General features: G+C 32.9%; 1 long non-coding RNA gene across 1 annotated transcript in view; it reads left to right on the plus strand.

Annotated features, from left to right (window-relative positions):
• Positions 1-23,659, plus strand: part of LOC145664330 (uncharacterized) — a 1,055,818-nt gene that overhangs the window by 857,816 nt on the left and 174,343 nt on the right. The window contains exons 7-8 of the long non-coding RNA XR_014127356.1: positions 3,537-3,682; positions 5,223-5,383. This is a non-coding gene — a long non-coding RNA (uncharacterized LOC145664330). The remainder of the gene's footprint in view (positions 1-3,536; positions 3,683-5,222; positions 5,384-23,659) is intronic.

The raw sequence follows: 23,659 nt of genomic DNA on the forward strand, positions 1-23,659 counted from the left end.
TACGGTATTAGACCAGGATTTGCCACCTATATGCAAGACATTTCCTGAGCGGTACCACAAAGTTGGTACAATTATTTTGCTTTTGACATAGCTAATTGGAAAAGTAAAACACTAGATCTTAAACGTCAAAACATTCACTTAAGAGCCTGGTTTACTAAAAATAATACAAATTTACCATTTTTCATAAGTGAAAGGAGACAATGAAATTCAACTTACCATAATCATAGATAATGTTATTCTACAACAGAAAATAAGAACCTGAAGAATGTTCTGTGTTGCCATCCATAGAAATTACAGTGTTGCCTGAATAATAACACCTGTAAAATCTAAGTTATGGCATCGAGTAGAGGAACGAACTCAACTGCATTTGGTTACGTATCATATTGTTTTGGTTTCCTGTGAACTACTTTTTAAATAATAGCTGTATTTAGTTTGTAATAAACAAAATAGTTTTAACATATTGTTATTAAAACTAAATAATAATGTTAAGTAAAAAGTAGTTCACAGGAAATCAAAACAATATGATACGTAACCAAATGCAGTTGAGATCGTTCCTCTAGTCGCTGTCTTGACTTAGATTTTAGGGGCATTGTTTTTCTGGTAACACTGTAATTTCTATGGATGGCAACACTGAAAATGCCTTCACGTTTATATTTTCTGTTGTAGAATAACATTATCTATGATTGTGTTAATTGGATTTCATTATCACTTTTCACTTATGGAAAACAAGCGGAAGGCTCTTAATGTAAGTGGCATGTAGTTTTCAAAGCTTAGACACTTTGCGAAAGATCAGTGGAAGTTATTTTCTCGAACTGTGTGAAGTACATACAAAGGATGTCTACGTTTTTAGAACGGTTATCGAAGCTTTGTCTTTACGAAGAATAACATGTTTGTAGAGGGATGATTCTACGAATAGCGAGGGCGATATAATGCTGTGATCAAAAACCTTACATTTGGAACAGTTTTTGAGGAAATGCATCGTTGTGATGGAGCGTTAATTGTTCTCGTGCTACATTTAAACTCTTTTGACCCGGGTGTCCTCCTCAGATGCTTCAGAGAACTTTTTTATTATTTATTTATTTTTTTTTAACAGGCTTGTTCTCTGGGAGAAATTACCTCACAAACCACGGAATATTGAAGAAAACAATGAACATGCTGTATCGATCTGATATGCCTTCTTTTGCTTCGACTTAATGGATTTTTCAGGTTTGATTGTCCAACACCTGTTGATTAAAACCCTGAAGATGTTAGGTACCGTGCACTTTCCGTTTGCCCATCAAAAGCCTTGAAACATATTTGTATAAATGAAGTATATAATCAAAACAAACGTAACGATTTCCCGCAGTTCTCGCAGTTCTCTGTATGTCAAATTGATGCATATATATATATATATATATATATATATATATATATATATATATATATATATACACAGTGAAACCTCTACTAACGGACACCTCTATAAAGCGGACACTTCCCCTCCGTAACGGACATATTTTGAAATCCCCAAACACTGCAATAGGAAAAATCATATTGGCAAACCTCTCTAAAACGGACACGGACAGTATTTTCAGTCTTTTATAGGTATTATTTACCTCTGTATTACGGACACTTTCTCTAGAAACAAGTTGATAAATACAGTAAAAATACATTTTTAATAATTCATACGTGTCACCAAGGAAGCATTGTGACAACATTTTGCCTCCTCAACTGTCTACTCAGCAATCCAGACGAAGCATTATCGGTTTAACAACACCCTCATGTTCTTTGCTTGCATTTCACTCCCAATCAACCTGGGGGCCGCGGTGGCTCAGTGGTAGAGCGTTCACCTCTGGTGCTTGGGGTCCCGGGTTCGATCCCAGCCCCCGCCAAGTGAACTTTGTGGTGGACAAACACCGTGTGCGTGGGTTTTCTCGGGGTTCTCCCGTTTCCTCCCACTTTCTTCATTCCACCATTTCATTCATTATTCATCATCATCGTCTCCTTTAGCCTAACCGGCATAACCGTGGGACGTAAAACTCAAAGATTTCATTTCATTTCCAATCAACCTGTTTTAGACACAAAAGTGATTGACAGTTGCCTGCCGTCTGAGATGACAAGTTATTCTACTGTCCCTCTGGAATCTCTGACCAAGCAGAAGACAAATTTAGTATCTTCTGCCCTTGGGTACACATATTGTCTTAAAAAAAAAAAAAAAAAAAAAAAAAAAAAAAAAAAACACCTTGGACTGCAATTAACCCACAAATTAAAGGAACATACTGTAAACGTGGTAAGTAGTGATAAGTGTAAAGTGCAGAAAACTATAAAATATTATTTCCGTGTTGTGTCTAGAACATAGAGTATTGAATGGCAGAGGAGGTATCATTTTGGTAATGTTCGTAAATACATGATTCATGTATTATTTTTTCTAATTGGATATTACATTGTTTATTAATTTACGTAAGGAAATATTGACACCTCTCTAAGGCGGACAATTTTTGATTCCGCACGGCTGTCCGCTCTCGAGAGGTTTCACTATATATATATATATATATATATATATATATATATATATATATATATATATATATATATATATATATATATATATATATCGAATAATTCTTTGACAATCCTCATGCATAGGTTTTTAAAATAAATGTTTTTAAGTATAGAACATTTTCGGCTTCTGAAAGAATAGCATGATTTCTCTTCGTATTTCATTGAATTTTGCTACTTTCAAAGTGTAGTTTTAATTCAAAGCATCTCACTTCACTCACTTCACTGACTTCAAGCATCTTGATTGTCATGATCTTGCTGAATAATCCTAAAAGCTTCCGTTTGCTGATTTACTAGTTTTACCTAAGATTAGTTACTAGCCGCCTTATACAGAGTCATTACAACGTATGATTAGCGTCATACTAAACCACTGACTACTGCAGGAGACTTATGTTAGTCGAGCTCTTTAGTATGACACTACTCGCTCTTCAAAACGACTCTGCATAAGGCCCTAGCTCTTTGCTCTATTTAGTGGTCCGTACTGGAATTTCTTATGAATCCGTGCATATTATTGTCCCAAAGGTTTGTGAGCACAATACTCAATGTTCTCAGAACGATGCCAGAAAGCAGACACTGTTCTCTTCAATACTAAATGTATTCTAGGACCTCCGCTTATTCTAGTGGCTAGCAGGCTTACCTTTGGTGTGCGTGGTCACGGGTTCGATTTCTAGTGGGGATTCAGTTGAACGAAATAAAGAGGTTCGGATTCCACTATAATCAGTAGATCCACGTCTCGCTTAGCCGCCCAGGCATAAACGTGGGACGTTAAACTCAAACCAAAAAATGTATTCTTGAACTATTCTTATTTTACATTTGTTTAGTTAGTCTCGGAACATTTAGTTATCACCTTGTATGACTATAAGAAGTACTAAGCAAGATGAAGAAGCAATATTAAACACCTTTATTTAACTAAAAATAAATGACATTTTTTTTGTTTTCTACTAGGTCTAATGCTTCTTTATCTCGAAACTAAAACGTTTTTGTTTTCCTCATTATAGGGAGCCTGGAAGGAAATATATGGAAATCCACAATTTCAAAGTTCTGTGTCACCTTCATAAGTCTGTATATACAAGGTGGAATGTAATGTATTGCAGATGGAAATCTTTTACTTTATTCAACGAGGGGAATGGAAAGTGGGTCCTAGGTAAGAAAGACTGGGAAACTACGATCTATACGTAAAACACTAATATTATCTGCATCTTTAATATTCTTCTTTAGCACGAATTTGGAGCCCTATATATACAGGGTGAGTTGACATTCTTATTACAGCACTTGATGGATATTTTGCAGTCCATTGTGTACTGTTTGATGTATGTAATAAGCACAGTACTTAAAGAAATTCCCTACTATCTTTCGTCTAAGCTAAACATTGACGTGCTTTACACGAAAAATATTTTCTTGGTAATTAATCCTTCTATATAGGCTATATAAATTTGGACCTACCTTTTCTTCTCACAATTTCAGGGAATCCATTATTTCATTTGGGGAAATCCTATGCTCAGTTGTTCCAGTGTCCAGAGTCCTGAATAATTGATTTTTATTTTTTACTTTATTTTATTTTTTTAAACTATGACTTCATGCGTAAATTTCAAGTCCGATTTTCCTATTACTATTACACTTACAACTATAGAGTTTCGAAGATTGGTTTTACAAGATTTCTGACGCTCAAAACTCGAAATGATGCCACTTTCGGCTTTAAAGCCCATATGTTTTTAGATTCACCTATCAAACGTTATAATAGAAATTTCATATTACCCTGTATATACGTATCTCATGTATATTGAATAGTTAATTACAATATAATGTACCTTTTAACAACCTCTAGGCTTTATAAGACTGGATATACTTCTTAAGTACCCCTCCGGGAATCGAATCATTACGTGGTTAAAAGTTTTCATATATTACGAGTAAAGTATTTCAGAGCACTTGGACCGCCTTGGAGGAGCAATGTTCCCGGATATATGCTTAGGTTCAATTTTGTTGAATATATAAGACAATCCTAATAGATAAAATTCTGTAGGAGTACGACTGCAAAGTTTCTGAATATACAACAGTGAAAGTCGAGTTTAGTACTTTATATTATGTTCTGGTAATGATCTTTTAAATTTGATTTTGTACTAGCAGTAGGGGCTCTTGAAGGATGTCTCCTCGATAAAAAAAATTAAAATATTATTGCTAAAAATTAAGGGAAGAAAACTTTGTACAGCTTCAGAAAACTATATACAAAAATTGGCGCATTAAATAAACTTTCTTACAATCGTTTTTAGTGATAAAACTTAAATTTTTACCAATGTGACTTCCTTCAAGAGCCGCCACTGCATCTTAAGTAGTAATAAAAAGAATAAGGAAGCTATTACCATTCTGTTGAATTTCTTAAGCCAGGTCTGTAAGATGGAAGAGTTAGAATATAAACCTTAATATAGTTTACCATTTAATGCAAAGGTTGTTTATACTAATCTAGTCTATTCTTTTTTTTTCTTTTTTCCCCCATTTTTATTTCTCTGTAATTCATTTTAGGTAGTGTTATTTTATTTTTATTTCGTCATCTCTCTTTCTCTCTTTTTATTTTTTTATTTTTGTGGAGCATTTTAGAATTTTGCGCAAGCTCTGTAATAACTAAATTAATGTGTGTCTCTATTGCGCCACCCACTTTTTCATTGAAACGTCGATTTTTCTGGTTACAGACTTCCCCATTCGTCGCCAATGAATAATATCTATTTCCGCTGAAAATATGCTTGACGAGAGGAGGAAAGAGACCTTTTTTAATGTAATCTGTGCCGACCGAGAAAAAAAAAGGAAAGAGTTGTTGGATATGAAAACTCCTGCGCTTCGGTTTTTGAAACGAGTGAGTACCTGGTTTTCTTTCTTTCTCTCTCCCTTGTCATGTGAGTGAGTAGTGTGTGTGAGCCAGAGGGGCGAGAGAGTGGGGTTTAGCTGAGCACCGAGTTGCAGCAGCCAGTATCCGGCGGTCTCTGTGCAGCGAAGCCACGGCATCACTCTTTTGCTACAGGGAGCTTAGCAGTCGCGTCCAAACAGATTCTCAGGTACTGCACGAAAATACAGGTTCCAGCACCTGTTTTCTTAACGCTGGCTACTCTTTAAGTGACCCCCCACCCTCACCAAACAACCTCCTTTACTTACCTTCATCTCTCTTACCTTCTCATCTCCTCAGAGTCTTACCCTACCCCCACCCCCGACTCCCTATCCTTTGCAAACCCATACTTACCTTTTTGGAAGGTTCTCTGTGGCAGCGATGCACGATTTGGTCCATGCATCTTACTAGCATGCAGCTAAAGACGAGAATGCCGGCCCGAAAGAAGATGCAACATCTCCAGTTCTTGAGATGCTTGTCTCTTGCGCGTTGCAGCATCGAGCTCACTGGAGGGAGGGGCGTGAACCGGAGTAGGGAGGGAAGACTCGTCGTAGTCGATGAGCTTCTGCATCATATGTGTGCGTATGTGTGAGAGACTTTTCTGGAGGGAGTGGGAGGGGGAGAGAAATGTATGAAGATATGTGAAAAAAGAAAATACAACATCGGTTTTTGAGAAGAGAATAAATTTAAAAAAAAGAAATACATATATAAAAGATTTAAAAGAAAAAGTTGTTGAAGGACTAGTCGTTGAGGGTGGAAGCTTGAGAAAAGAATCTTGAAAAGTGGGGGTTTCACAAGCGCATAAGAAAAAAGTATGCACTAGTTAAAGAAATAACTAGTATCTTGCTCTCTTCGAGAAAATTCACGTGAGAAATTTTTCTGAAGTGCTCCGAAAGAAAGGAAGAAAAAGCAGTGGATTAAAGTGATGATAAGAATAGTGTTTCTTAGTGTGGTTTGTGATAAGTGTTTGTGTGTGATGAAGAAAGAAGCCTCCTAGTGTTTCAGGTGTCTAGTCTCCAAGGTTGCTTGCGTCCAAGTGACTCTTCTCCGCGACGAGTTCTTCCAGATATTCCCGAGCTGGATAAGTCGAGACGCTGGCATGCTCTTGCGCAGATCCTCAGCTCCAAAGTACCAGAGGAGGAGGAGAAGGAAGGAAGGCAGGGAGAAGGGGGTGTGAGATTCGAGGGTGACGTCGGGGTGCTTCAAGGGGAAGAAGAGAGAGAGAGTGCAGTGGAAGGTCTACACAGTAACTGCTAACAAGATTACCTTGGTTTCTCTTGTTCTAGTAATTAGATCCCACACGACACCTACCTCTGACGTTCGGCACCCCTTCAAGCATTCTCGGACCCCCTCCTTCACCCCCTTGAATGTCCTCCAAGACCTATTCTTACGTGAAGCACACAGTGTACCCTCCCACTCTTGAATTATCCTTCAAGTAATTATTAGTCTGAACGGCAACTCGTAGTGAGAATCTTCAGCGTTGAAAAGTCGATATTCTGAGACTACCATATCGATTGGCCAAAGAGAGTCTGAAGACTTTGGGAGTAGATATGTGTGTGTGTGAGAAAGAGATAGGAAGGGGTTGGGTGGGATGAAGGCAACTTAACATTTCTGGAGCTGATACCCTCTTCAACTTGGTTCCGTCCAGAGTTCGGTCTTCGATTTTCAAGAAGCGACTCATAAGCTTCTTCTTCTACTTTCGTTGCCCCCTTCCACTTTGCGAAAACTGCCACAAAGTAAAGCTTAACCTTACATCTTTAGTCGAAAGACCGTTTTTCACCCTCCTGCCGCGGGGCTCCTTAGCAACCCCCCATTTTCCATGTAAGCAACCTCTTAATGTGAAGATGCGTCTTCCGGGCATATCTTTTGATTCCTTTGTAAACGAGTGCCTTGCCGAGGTAGAAGACATTCAACATTAAGATTTCTTTCCCCCTCCCCTCAACAACTTCTCATCTCTCTCTCTCTCTCTCATTCTCTCCCACACAGTTTGAATACACGGCCGCGTGCTATTTTCGGTTAGGATCCAAACAAGCTACTTTTCAATTTAATAAACCTAATGGGAGTACTTGAGCTGAATTTAAATCAGATTCTTTTTTACTTTTTTTTTATTTCTTTTTAAAGACAAAACTTATCTTTAAAGAATAGATCGAAAACAATACTTTTTTTATGATTTCAATTAACACACACCCTCTCTCACACACAATGACAAAGTTTGTTTATACTTTAATAAAAAAAAAAAAAAACTTTTAATTACGTTACGGTAAGAGAGAATCTGGGGAAATAATGGATCTTCTTTCTTCTCGGCAATTTTTGATTCTTAATTTTAAAAAATGTAAATGTTTAAAAATACGTAGTCAATTAGTTAGTATATATCAATTTTATGTTCGTTCTCAATGTTGCATGTCATGCATTTTTAGAAATGTTATTTATATATTTTCTAGGCGCACAATATATTTGTAAACAGATTCTTGAAAGTATGTAATTTCTTATCTCCAAATTTTTTAAACGGAAGACAACATTCGTTATTTTTCATAATAAAATTTATTTTAGTGCGCATCTGATTAGTTTCTGCGATGAAATAATTATATATATATATATATATATATATATATATATATATATATATATAACTTTTAACGGAAGCCAGACATTAAGTTGATATTAAAAAGAAATGAATTCAGAATTTGACGACAAACCAAAATATCGAATTTTCCTCTAGCAGAAATTGTCCAAAGTAATAGCTACTAATTAAATAGAGATTCCAGCATCAAAGTCAATCTTCTCATATTATAGCGACGTAAATTTACTTTTAAAAAAATTGAAGTTTAGCTACTTGAAAATGTGCAATAAAAACTTAAAATTGGTGGCAAAGCAGCAATAAATGGAGCTTAACGAACTTAATACTTAACAGTACCGTCCCAGGTATATTTAAAATTATATTTTCTTTTAGATTAGTTATTACACGTTAATTTCGATGATACGTGAAATATTATACGGTCATTTCGGTAATACGTTAATTATATATTTCTACGTGCTTGGTCATTTTATTATTCCCGGAAAAAGAAGCAATCAAAAATCTATATAAAATTTTAAATATCTTATGATTATTACAGTGAACATTGTGTTGCATTTCGTACATTAAGTTGCAATAGTAATCATTTCATAATATAAAACATTACAAAATTAAGGTAATCTAAGGCATAGCACATATTTTAAGATTATTCTCAATAATTCTCAATAACTAGCATGCGTGTTTTTTTTATCTAGTGAGCATGTTCTGGATCCTCGGTTCAATTCCCAGTGGAAACATAATTTTTCGTTGATTGATTGGTTATATTGTAATGGGAACGTGAGCAACGAGGCTATTTGTCCCTATTACGATAAAATCGTTTGTGTGTGTGTGTGTGTGTGTGTGTGTGTTGGCTTCAGTGTCACAAGGAAATTGAGGATTTTACTGAATTAAGAAGAAGCGAATTCCGGGCTAGAAATTTACAAAAAGTGGTTTACGGGGCCAAATTACTGATCATACCAGGATATATGTATCATGTGAACCATATCTTTTTGGACTCTCATAAAATCTCACTCCTTGTATTATGGTTAAGTGGTTCACTTGCCTTTTTTTCTTCTTTCGCTCGCCAAGGGAAGCTTTCAGGATAAGAAAAAGCATATGTGTATGATGCACGTTGCAAGCTAGAAGTTGTATTACCCAATATAGGTAGAGAAAGGATATGACGTTAAAGACGGAGAACCCCGAGAAAACCCATGCATACGGTGTTTGTTCGCCACAAAGTTCACTTTGCGCGAGCTGGCATCGAACCAAGGATTCCATGCACCAGAGGTGAACGCTCTACCACTGAGCCAGCGCGGCCCCATTAACGAAATATTATAACGTTATGTAGTATAATGTGCAATGACATTTATCTGTTGGTCCGTTATATTGGAGCTTAGCGTTGCTTTTAACACCTGGGCCATGTGAAACGTGGACCTACAGTTTAATCTGGGATTCGGACCACATGAGTTTGTACATCTAACGAGTACGCTAGCTTTATTGCTACAAGTGAGCTCGGTAGTTCATTAAGGTGGTGACGAATGATTAAATGAGTAGGTCTCGGCTTCAATTTCTGTTTTAAATTTCACAATTTATTGTATTCACGCAGCACTATGAGGCATAGTTAGAAAGGCATTTGAATTGAAATGAAATGAATAGTAGGTCAAGGAAGCCGTAAACAACAGGTTCGAAGTCAATGTGCTGACCACTGATGACTCAACTGAACATGGTCTACGGGACGAACGAAATCCTCAATTCGAACCTAAACGCGGTACCGTACAGTTTATATTGGAGTATATAATTTGTTATGTATTATTGAAATTGAATTATGCAAACAATACATTTACAAAACTATCTAAAAATAACAATTTACATACTACTGTTTTCCTAAATCAATTCTGCACGAAAGACGACCTCAATTCTCAGAAACATGAACTTTGCCATGGTCTTAAATTGGTTTCAAAAATTTTATGTAAATAATATAAAACACACTTAATATAAATAAGAAATCAGAAACTTCTTTTTTATGAGACTTCGGTACTGAAAATGATTTTTTCCTAAAAATGTAACTGCATAATTCGTTTTATTTGTTTTTATTATTATTTTTTTGTAAAATAGGTAAATTTAAGAGAGGGGAAAAGAAAGAGAGAGCAAAAAGAAAAAGCAAAAATTGTTAATATTTCTAGTTAGCATGGTTACCACTGAGAGGCGCCCGTGGTGCTAAGTGCCTCAGCGTCGCCGTCGTATGAGAGGTAATTGGCGCTACCGCGAAGTACAGCGCGCGAGCGGGTAAAGGTTGTTGGGCGGAGAGGGGGATATACTGACCGGAGTATGGGGTATTCCGACTCGCCTCTTTCTGTGGTTACTATTTTTTTTTCTTTTTCTTAAACTCTTACATACTTCCCTTCCACCTATAGCCGGATCTCTTGATTAACATTTCAAATGGACGATGAGGAATTGTTGAAAAATAATTAGAAATATTGGAAGAAGAAAAGAAAGAAAACAGACAGGAAAGTTGTAAACAGATGTATATAGATATGGACCTCTTCGAAATGTAGTATGCAGTTAAAATATATTACTTTTGCTTTATTTATTTATTTATTTATTTATTTATTTTTGTTTCACATTAAAAGGAGGGAAATTTAATTGTTTGTTTCTACTAATTTTTCAGAAATCGGGAAGAACATAATTTTGACAAATTTATATTTGTGTTTAAATACTTAACTAAGCGAAACAAAGAAAGGAAAAAAGAAGATACCAAGGTACCTGTTGATATTTCCTGATGTGGTGTATTAAATATGCAAGGAACTAAAGCCAGCCAAACTGCTTCTCTTTCTACAATATGTAATCTATCTCGTTGTATTCTAACTTAAAATTAACTCTATTCTTACGGACGCAATTCTCTACTCGCATTTTATCTAAGAATCACTTAAGAGTTATGATCACTTTGAAATTAAAATACCACTAATTTTACAGTAATTATGTGATTTCTTCAAATAGAAAAAAAGATGATCGAAACAAGACTTCGCTAGACAATATTATTTTGCATGAGGTACTGTTATCACGAGTCACCTAGTAGTTGTCCGTGTGCAGCAATTTAGAAACCCAAAAATAAATGCCGATTTTGTAAATGGCTGGAAATCGAAAGCAGATAAGTGAGTCGTGATAACGGTATCACATGTAAAATAATAGTCTATTGTCTAGCGAGCTCTTGTTCCACTTTTCGATTATCTTTTATCCGTTTGAAGATAGATCTATTACATATTTTACTGTAAAATTAGCGGTATTTTAATTTCGCCTGATGGGTTTCTTAGCTTTTATAGCTTATATTTTTTTATGCTTGACCTAAGATTGGTTCCTAGTAGAAACTCATGTGTTTCGGATATTACGATTAACTATAGGTCTAGGTTTTATGCTACCATAATCCGGTGTTGAAAACATAATGTTAAACTACAAAGTTAACTACTTCCTAAAATATTCTCACCTAACTCGTTTAAATCTTTATGTTTTAATAACTTGTGTAGGATTAGCGATGTTAAATATACTGTAAAGAAAAATCATTTTTTTTAACCTTTTATAGAAACGACTTTTGGTCATCGCTTAGCATGTCCAAAAATGTCTTTCAGTGCTCTATCAGTGAACTAAAATTGCCTAGAAAGCGTCAATGGTTAATATGAACTTCCATATAATTGTTCAAATGAAGTAGTGTGTGATAAATTTTTTTGAAACGACTTTTTACCATTCGTGTTCAAAAATGTCCTGAAGTGCTCTATCAGTGAATCAGAAAATATTTAGACTGTATTCTAACAGTGGTTAATATGAACTGCCCTAGGAGCGTTCAAAATATTCCTGAACTTCTGATGTGTCAAATGAGTATAGGAGCAAAAATTTACTTTTAAACAGCATTTGGGATACTTTACATATTACAATTTACACATTAACAAGTTGTTTCTGCTCGTATACTTATTAACCACATCAGAAGTTCAGGTACATTTTGAATAATTTTAGGGCAGTTCATATTAACCGCTGTTAGGATACATTCTAGATGTTTTTGTTCACTAATAGATCACTTCAGGGCATTTTTGAACATGTTAAACGATGTTTAGAAAGTCATTTCTAAAAAAAAAAAAAAAAAAAAAAGTTCAAATTCTGATTTATTCTCGATCCAATTGCTTTTCCAATATACGTTTCATTCAACCCGCTTCACTGGGATCAACCAAAGGTTAACTGCGAACTAAGTTGGCCCAGTATGTACTCTTTTTTTTTTTTCATTCTGTAGGATACGGCAGCGAAAAAGTAAAAACAATGACAATTGTAAATAATAGGACAATAGCGCAACAATGAAAAAACTTGAGCAGAGTATTTGACCTAATGAATATCTCTTACACCGTTCACAGTACTTCAATGGAAATTAAAACAAATACATACGTATACCGTTACCATCCGAAACAATAAGAAATTGGTTTATTTGGTGAACATTTTCATGATGAAACATCTTATGGATAGTTGATTATCAAAGCTAAATGATAGAAATCTCAACCCAAGTGTTATATTTAAAAATGTATAACAAATGGTTCAGTCCTTTTATCATAAAAAGGCGATATACAATATCAAACGCCTAAGTGAATATAGGAATATGGGAGTAATAATCATTCTTGAGGTCTAAAATTGCACTGCATCAAGTAGCAATCATGACACTTCATCGTTTTTTTCCCAATAGACATAGATATTTTAGATACATTCTAATTTAAAAACATAAATCAAGCACTTTTCAGAATATCCTAATAATAATTAATAATTTATAAATGTGAAATTACTTGTTTATATTTCTTTTTTTTAATTTTTCATCTGCTATATCACTTGTAATTAGGGGTTATTAATAACGCAAATAAAGTAATAAAAGAAAATAAACTTGAGTATTTTTAGCCCGTGTATGGCTCTGATTGCTCAGATAGCTCATATTGAACTGGCGGATGGATAGTCAGCTATTAAATTCCCAACGTCTTTATTTATTAGTTTCTTGACCCACTGTTTTCAACTTCTTTATTCAAATTGTTAAAAGGGACGCGGCGGCTCAGTAGTAGAGTGTTTACCTCTGGTGAATGATGTTCTTTGTTCGATTCCAGCTCGCGTCAAGTAAGCTTTGTTGTGCACAAACACCGTGCGGGTGAGTTTTCTCGGAGATCTCCCGTTTCATCCCACTTTCTTCATTCCACAAGCTATTCATTTCTCATCATCACCGTCTCCTTTATCCTAGCCGGCATATTCGTGGCACGTAAAATTTAAAGATTTCATTTCACTCTTATTTTAAAATTGTTACAAACTTAATTTCCAAGCGCTGTGCAAATATAAAAAATTGTATAGTATACCTCTACCCGTATATAATCGAAAGATCAATCAATGAACCATATTCACCAAGTGAACAACTGCACTAGTCATTCACCAACACAAGTTTACATAACCAAGTGAATCGCCTAGTATTTGTCAGCTAATGGACTTCGAATTTTCACTTTTCTCTCCTTCCTTTTGTTATCCTACTACTGTTTTGACTAACATGTTCAAAAATGACATAAAGGAAAATCATACGTTACGTTTGATTTTCGAACAACATAGCAATATTAAAATTAAATGAAACAAAATTGGACTTTTATTTTTATTTATTTATTTATTACTCATTGTTTATTTTCTTATGTGGAACTGTAATTTAATGGAATATGAATTAGTTACTTTAAAAAATGTGATTACTTTCTGATATTTTAATGAGATACGAATTAACTAAAAATCTTGACCATAATGATTACATCAATTCAGTGTTTTTTGAGTAAACTGTTGACTCACTTTTAAGATATTGTGCTTTAATTTACCTTTATAATGAGAAGTGACAAATGGAATATTATTATTTAAATACGTAAGTGATATATATATATATATATATATATATATATATATATATATATGTGTGTGTGTGTGTGTGTGTAGTTATATTTTTGTTTTCACTTCTATTAATTGCTTGCTCGATTTGTATTTACGTCCTTGGTCAACAGACAGGGCAAAACTTAACAGTTAGAAGTAGGACCTGAACTATTGTAGTGCGGTCGATGTTTTCTCCTCAGAAATCAATCCCATAATCTCGTGCACTGAAGCCATCATTTCAATTAATCATTACGGTACTGGTAACAGTTAAGAACCTCAGGTGAAAAAAAAATGTTGTTTACTTGACACCAAATTTCAACTATTTTTGAACAGAGAACCTTTGAGCATTTTCCAAGGATTAATTTAATCTTATTAATAGCTATTAAACCAACCATTTTTACTACGAAAAATTATTGTTGGTATAGAGAATTACCACGAGAAATTTGCTTTTTTAAACATGAACATTATCGTAATATTTGTGATGGCCATAATAGTTTGTGTAAAACATCATAATGTTTTTTTTTATGTTTACGTAGTTATGATATCTTTCGAAATAATGGTACAATGGAAGAATATATCACATTAAATATTGTATTGATTATCTTATAATATCACAGAAATATACTTTTCTCTAGTTCAATGTATCATAAGAGAATCAATGGCCTTACACGTATCATTGAATGTTGAAAAGGCAAAAATCCATTTCTAGCATCTAATGTTGATCTACATGTTCTGACAACATTGAATAATTTCTGTCAACAATAGAGGACAGTTAATTATATCTATTAAAATTAATATATCATTTAATACATTTTAAAATTTCGTTTTTTGTTACTTTGTTTAAAAATACGTCAGAACATAAAATATTCTTGTTAATATGAAATCGTTACTATCCCACATATTTGAAAACTCAGATAAAAATGGATGATAAGCGAGCATTTCTGAATAAACACAATTAAAACAAAATTGATTCAATGGAAGATTGCATCAATTTATATGAGAAAGTATTAATTTTAAGTCTGTTTTGACACCCTTATGCATTTATTTCATGTACATTATATAACAGCATATACACTTAATCATTTTTTATGGTACAATCACCAGCAATAGGGGTGTACACAAGCAATATTATTTTTAGTGAATAACGTTGTATCTAGAGAAGTCGTGATTTCAATGCAAGATTTTTCTTTTTTAGGCATAAGGTAATATGTAAAATTCTCCGCTCGCGACCTGAAAGTTGTATTCCAGTGGACGATTCGTTCAGAAATTATTGACAAATGAACAAATGGTCTGACATTATTCCATTGAGTTGTTACTAAACTACAGCAGGACACAAGTTGACTAAGAAATATACCTAAAACACTAATCAAGTTGAATGATTAGTATTGATTGTTATATTCGTATATTTGTTACTTTAGTATTAGAAGTCTTTTCGTGTTATGTTTCCTGGGATTTAACGAACAAATTTATGAGAACACAGCTACTGAATTCACTGTTTTCTAAACGAAAAGAAAAAAAATATAAAATTTTACCATATTTCTTTTGCTTGTTTTCCATAAGTGAAAGGATATAATGAAATGCAACTCAATACAATCATAGATAATGTTATTCTAGAACAGAAAATATAAACCTGAAGAATTTTCAGTGTTGTCGCTCATATAAATTACAGTGTTCCAAGAATAACATTTCCCTCAAAAATCTAAGTTAAGGCAGTGACTAGAGGAACGAACTCAACTGCATTTGATTACGTATCATGTTGTTTTGGAATTCTGAGAAGTTAGGCAGAAGTATCTTATTACTTATTTCTCTCTCTCTCATATATATATATATATATATATATATATATATATATATATATATATATATATATATATATAATACAGTAGAGTTAACTTATGTTTTTAAGATATTTAATCAGCTATTCCTTTCAAACCTTTGTTTTGTTTTCGTATATTGAATACTTTGCTTCTATGATTCAAATTATTATAAATATCCCTTTGCCACTTTCTCTTTTAATTTTATAATAAATTTGGATATCCAGAAAACACATTTCGACGCATGGTGAGTTCAGAGCATAAGAGAATCAAGTCAATTTACCAAAGTTTTGAGGAAAATAAGCATAAAGTCACTTTTTCTTTTTAGATGTGAGATTTGATTTCCTTGTGCACTGAACTCAATATATAGGATACCTAAGTCATATAGAAGTCTCATACACGTATCATACTTATATTTTGTTCTAGTGCTAAACAGTATTTTGTATTCAACAATTTTACATACATGTTTTCTAAACATTGTCCAATTGCTTAACGTTAAATAATAATAATAATAATAATAATAATAATAATAATAATAATAATAATAATAATAATAATAATAATAATAATAATAATAATATTATATGTGTGCATTGAACAATAATTCGAATTAAATCTTTTGTGGAAGCTTCAGATATCGGGATATAGCTGAGGAGGTGTGGGAAAAAAGGGAGTCTTCTTCATCGAAATTTAAATACTGTTTACTAAATAGGAAATTCGAATTCCGAATTCCTAATTTTGTTAATATTTTAAAAATGTATTTTATACTCTATTAGGTCTCTGGTTCTCTTCTTTATACAATCTAAACACGGTGTTATTAATACAGTGCTAACAATATTCTACGATTATGAAGGAGTACTAAATTCGGTTGAATTATAATAAATAAATAAAATAATATATTACACGGAATAATTAATCAGTTAATTAATAGAGATTGTATTAAGAATTGTGAAATATAGTGTTAGTTTCCAGATACATTACGGTTCATTGATCCCATTTCTGAACGTCAAACTGTCAATATAGGCCTAGTTTATTATTGCTAATGCTTTATTGCTACTAACATAAGTCTCGTTTGAATAAATAAACACATAATAATAAAACAGTAGCTATTATGAACTATGTTATTTATTAAATTATAAATAATTAGTTAAAGATTTTGTGGTTGATTTCTCAGTGTGTTCTTGTTTTTAACGCAAAGAGTTTCAATTCCAAAACATGATTCCATTAGGGTTAATTCTCCAAATCCACAACACAGAAGGGAAAACAAAAGCAAAAATAGTAACAAAGTTGAATTTTAAGGAAGATTTATGTCGTGTCGTAGTGAGCATTGACTTTATTCTGCTCCTATAGCATTCTGCATCTGTTAAAAAAGTTTTCCCTTTATCTTAGCAGGTGGGGTTATATAGCGGCAGTTATCCCGCGGACCACCACGACCTGATTAGAATTTCTGGCTTCCTCAGGCCTTTCTGTGTGTTGTGAGGCATAAAACGGGGAGAGGGGGCAATGCTTGTTGGTGGTTGGGGCACGGCGCATCAACAGATTTCAATGTGAAGTATTTTTGGGGAAATAGGCTAGGCTTATCTCTCTCTCGTGGCACTCATATTGTTGACGAAGTCTTGATGTAACAACATGCCCAGCCCCCGCCCGTTTCTACCACCTATTCATGGCCAAATGCGTTTTCTCCGTATTAAGTATATGGTGATGGGGACGTTACGGAGTGTAGCGGGAAGGAGAGAGATAGCTTCGGCTCATAATTACTGCACACACACTTCCTTACTCTGTGGCGTAAGGCGGTAACGATCGGGGCTTGTATTCGAGCTATGCGGCCTAGCCTCATCGGCGAAAGAAAGCCGAGGCATCCTGGTACGACAGCTAGATGATGTATGCCCCTGCGCTCGGGCATTCTTTGCTCGGCGTTCTTAAACTGTGTAATTAGTTGCACCCTCGAATGTTTTACCTTAGTTCTCTCCGTCACTGCTGTTGGCTTTCCCATATTTGGTCTTATTTAGCAAAGGGGCGGGGGTGGCCACGCCTACAGATGCGCAGCGCCGCGTCGCGGGAAAACCAGTTTCTCACCAAGGCGCTAGGCGACGCTTCGATACGGCGCTCCAGCTAGCGTCGTGACGCCCGTTGTTTTGTTTTGGCGCCAGCATAGTAGTTCCTTTTTTCTCCCTCCTCTCCTTTAACAACGTGAGTTTTCACACGACGAACATTTTTACACACACACACAACAGAAAAAAATCACATGCTCAATTAAAATGTTTAAAAAAAATAGAAAGAAAAAAACATACGCACACATATAACGTATAACATACAGCGGAAACTCATACAGTTAAGTAAAGCATTGGATTTTTTCTTCCTTTTCTTCAAAACTGGTTTTCCAAAACAAATTGTCCAGCTGTTCTCCTATTGGAGGAGGTACTCACACAATACCTTCTTTAAGTTTAAGACAAGTTTCTTACATGGGAAAATTTTCTTGAATGTACTTAGAGTTCATGAGGCCAAGCAATTGAACTGCGTGTATGAAAACCCACCTGGTCTTTCTCACAAGACAAACAAAAATCTTCTATCTTACTTCCATTCTCAAGGCGCATTAGCAAGACAAGTATATGTCAACCTACATATTGCTGGAACAAAGTTGTTCTGTGTTCACAACTACTAGAATTTAAAAAAATAAATTTCTTATAGATACGTTTTGTTAGTACAATATTTTCTTTATACAATAATAAATAGCAGACTTCTTTTTAAATCATCCTTAAAAGCTTCGTTCAAATTTGCATCCATCTTGGTGACGTTCAATAAAGATTGCCGGTTTCGTAAGGTGAAATACATCTAAAACGGTTATGATTTTTCGAAATGACTACAAAATGAATTTGAAAATCAAATGTAACATAGACACATATATAGAAAAAGAACTTTTTCTCTTCCCACAGTTTTTATTTAAGCTCCTCTTAAAATGCCAGTTAATATGCAAGTTAACTTCTTAGGTAGACTAATCTATGTTTTAGCATAATAGTATATTTTTATATGTTAAAAATTTTCAGCTAATCGTTAAGTATTGATTAATTTATTTAAGTATTAAAATTTGTTCCTTTATTAATTAATTTAACAATTAAGGTTTAGTAGTTAAATACTGATTATTTTATTTAATCGTTAAATATATTATTTTGTTTATTTAACCGTTAAAGTTTATTTAACAGTTTAACATATTATTAAGTATATAATTAGATATTGATAAATTGATTTAATAATTGAATTTATTAGTTTTTAAAAATGTTTTAATAGTTGAAATTTAATGATTAAGTTATTTTTCAATCGACTGTATAATATAATTAGTGTCTAATATTCTTTTAACAATCCAAAGCCATGGATAGTCTTACTAATATTCTTAACTATCGGTGAACATTTAATTTTAGTGAAACTAAAGTGGGTTTCAGTCGTTAATAATAATAATAATAATAATAATAATAATAATAATAATAATAATAATAATAATAATAATAATAATGTATACTGAAGAGTTAAAACAATAGTACAGTATTATGAAGTATTCAATATGATGTTTTTAGTTAGTCTGATAAGAACTACAATGGCAGTTTGAATATTTGTCATTTTTTAGCATTTGTAATTAATTTTTATTATTGTCAAGTAGTTTATAATTTTTTACTTGATATTTTCCCATCTAACCATTTATATTGACTTAATTTATAAAAATAAAATTTCCTTATATATATATATATATATATATATATATATATATATATATATATATATATATATATATATATATATATATATATATATATATATATATATCAGGAAATTTATATAAACGTATATAAGAGATGTAAACATAGATTGGTATGTGCTGAATAGTAAGAAAATTCTACTCTTACTTTTTTCAAATATTAAAAGTTAATAGTAGACTCCCATAGATACTAAAAATAATTTAAGGCCACTAAATATTTATTACAAATAAAACAAATTTCTTCTGAATTGGCTAAATAATCAGTGGTTTAGGAGTTGTATGAGTGTCACTGTTAGGAATATGTATGTATGTCTGTGTGTGTGTGTCACTGTCGGAATGTTAGTAATGTGCGTGTCACCGTTAAGAAAGTGGTAAATAATATTAGATACAATACTCTAACTAATACTTTACTGTTTTACGTACAAAAAAATACATCAATCAAATAAAAAAATCTTCGCCAGTAGAATACAAAAAATAATTATTATTAGTAATTATTAGATACAATATTTTAACGGTTTAAAAATAGTTTTTTCATGATTGTTTTCAAACTTACGTATGAGAATTAACCCTAAAACATGTAGTTTTGTAGAGCCTGATGTCATTTATTGGTTGTTGCAACTAATGTCTTATTTTTGAACAATGATATAGTTAAACAAACAAAAAACTTTAAGTTTTGGAGTTAATTATAAATTTAGAGTACAACAAAATGTTGTTTAATGGACACGAAAGTTTTATTTTCATATTATTGTTCTTATTTACTGGTTTTTTGAGATGAAATTTGCCACATACATGTCTTTGTCGACTATATACATACTAACGTTACAAGAAATACCTTGGGAATTTGTTATCAAATTATATTCCTACAACAACATATTTACAGACATGCAACAGTAATTTTGGACATGACTCTACATCAGAACTTTAATGGTTTCAATTACAACATTTGATTGCAGAAACACTTTAAAATAGAATGAAAGCAAATATATAGACATGACTAAAGTTTAAATTATTAAAATACTTTAAAGTTTTCTCCTTGTATAGCAGATAAAGTTAACGTGTACCAATCAGTGTGGCACTAGAAAAAATATTGATTTTTTTCAATATATTAATAGAATTCTTTATGTCAACATCTAAGTTTTAATTGGTCTTTGTGAGTTTAATTTTACAATGTCTCAATTTCCTATTTACGTATAGTTTATAATCTTAGGAATTTTAAATCGAATTAAGAGGAAACAAGCTAAAGTTTGGAAAGCCAGAAATAACAGCAATGGGAATTAATTGATGTAGTGAGATTAAAAGCGTTTATCGCGCTATAGATATTTTTTTGTGTGTGTCTGTAATGTTTAAAAAATCTAAGGTTCACTTTTTTCTAGCTATTAACATCTGATAAACCACAAATTGTTTTGTAAATCATTTAATCGCTAAATTATTATCACGCTCATAACAAAGAAATATCATAAAGATATCTTTACTATTTTAAACAAAGTGTAATTTCGTTCCTTTTGTGGATGTGGCTATTGAACCTCTGGGTTCCACAACCCAAGAATTAGTTACTTTGCTTTCATTTTTTTTTGTCTCAAATTGTAATTTGCATTGAGAGCATGGGATATAACAAATACTATTGTACTTTATAGTTTTTTGTATCTATATGGTAGAAGTGTTATTTTTTTAGCATTAAGTGATTAGCACATGACGTCTGTACGTGTGAGCTAGGACTCAAATTCCGGTCGAGGAACAGAACTTTCAGCATTAAATGAACATAGTGAGACAACTCCGTAGCTCTATCTGAATTAAGAGGTAGCAGATTTCTTCCTAAAACGCTAGAAATACCGAGATAGGATCCGATGCCCAGACAGCACATAATCCCATGAATACACACTATATGTTGAACCATATTCTTTTAAGAACCAAGGAGTTCAGTCTTTTTAAAGTTTAATATAAATTTACGTTTATATAAACCTTTTTTCAACTTTTTTCTTATGACTTCCCTCAAGCCCCGCCACTGTGCACACTTAATCTAGGTTAAATAGTGTGGACCACCTTAAAAAGTAAAAGATAGAAATCAATATTGCGCACTTAATTTTAATATTGTTAATCGAAATATTTATGTTTATTTCTCTTACGTGCATGTTTTTTTTATTTACATATTAGAGAACGTTAATTTATTGTAACATAAATTTGTTTCCCAGTATTTTTAGGAAATCATAAATCAATGTTGATTAGAGTTGGAATTCTAGACTGTTATATAATTACATACTACTTAGATATTATTTGACAAAGAATACTTTACATGTTGATATTGGTATTAGAGTGGTTTAATTTATGAAAGTTACGGAATTTCAGTGTCTTCTTAAATTATTTCTGCCTGCCTTTTAAGATTAGTAGTAGTAGACTACGTATTACTACTACTACTACTACTACTACTAGGCCCTACTACTACTGATAATAATAATAATAATAATAATAATAATAATAATAATAATAATAATAATAATAATAATAATAATAATAATAATAATAATAATAATAACTTCTGTAAAAGAAGAAAATATCTCAGCAAGGCAGTTTATTAACTGAATTTAACCTTCCTATAAGAAGTGACATTCTCAATTACTATCTACCCTGTTTCTAAGTTCTATTGGATAAGTAGTGAATCCAGTGGACTTCCCATTTAGTCTCATTCATCGATATACAAGGACGAAGCGTTTCCAGGATCATAAGGGGAAAACCATCTACTTCTTCAGTAACAGACTAATGAGAGAGAAATATGTCCCTTGTTTATACAAATTTACTGCTTTACACCAAACACTCTACATTTCCTCAATGTTCTCTGAAAGATTATTAAATTCAATTAAATAAAACATATTTGTGAGTCAAACAAGTACTTTCTGTCAAAAGACTTTGAGATTATCAATACGGATTTGGTAAATAACGTGGTCTTTATGACACTGAATATTGCTTTATTGCTTTATTTTCATCCCAATAACAGTACCACTACGGCATATCAGCAATAGGTATTGTTTGACACTTTTTCTTAAATAGTAAAATGATATACAGCGCTGTTATTGTGACTTTTTTCTTTCATATTTTAAAAATGCAATCAAATGAAATATTTCAGTTTAACATCCCGCGATTATGCTCTTTAGGCTAAGGAAGACGGATGATTAAGGCAAGTGAATGTTGATGGAAGAATTGGTGGAATGAAAGTGTGGGAGGAAAGGGAGAAAACCGAGAAAACCCATGGACATGATGTTGTCCATCACAAACTTACTTTCCCGGGGATCGAACTGGAGACCCCGTGCACCAGAGTCAAGTGCTCTACTACCGAGCCACTATGTTTCCCTTTTTAATTTTTAAATTTTTAGAGAAACAGAAATAGTTGTAAAAGAAACAGTGTGGAGCGATGATTCCTAATTACTTCAAATTTGTGGATTCTTTTTCTTTAATTTTTAAATCAAGTTACGTACTCCACACCTTTAAACTTTATTGTCTCCATATAATAGTATATGAGAGTAGGTAGCAGTATTAATAATTACATTACAAACCTTTATTTATGTTATAAACAAACGACAAACAGTAAATACATTACAGGGTATCATGGTATTATATATATTATGAGATGAAAATAAAGCCATAGACCCCTAGGGGTTCGCGGAACTTCAATTAGGAATGAGTGGTAGAGTATCATTGGTAACATACAATTTTCATTCGTGACCAATCACAAATAATGAAGATGAAAGGTGATTCAGCATCAGTTTGTCATTGCTTTTTTCTTACTCATTTTTTTATGAATCTTTTATTCTTCTCGTATGCTCCTCTCTATCTAGCCATGACGTGTTTTTTTTTCAAGAAAATTGTTTATTGTTTTTTTCTCTCCCTACAGAAAAACCTCACACTCACACTTGGTTTGCATTTCTCCTTCCCTCTGCCACCCGCACATCTTTCCCTGTTCACATTTCCCAACATGAATTGTGCCAAGCCATTTCTAACTGTTTTCGCTGATAGAGACACTCATCCTCACACGCACACACACACACAAACACAAGAGTACATACACTGCGAAAATTAAATGAAGCAAAATTTTCCAATTCCTTGCTTTTTTTTTTTTTTACCTTTTCCCCTTTCTCTTCCCCAATCTTGTCAGAGAAAGAAAGTCATTCAAGGGAAGTATATATAAATAGTAACTAGTGTGTAGAGATAAAATTACTTTCTGCTATGTAGCTACA

The sequence above is a fragment of the Thermobia domestica genome, chromosome 11 (genome assembly GCF_964235325.1).
Source record: "Thermobia domestica chromosome 11, izTheDome1.hap1.1, whole genome shotgun sequence".
In the NCBI taxonomy this organism is placed as follows: Eukaryota; Metazoa; Arthropoda; class Insecta; order Zygentoma; family Lepismatidae; genus Thermobia; species Thermobia domestica.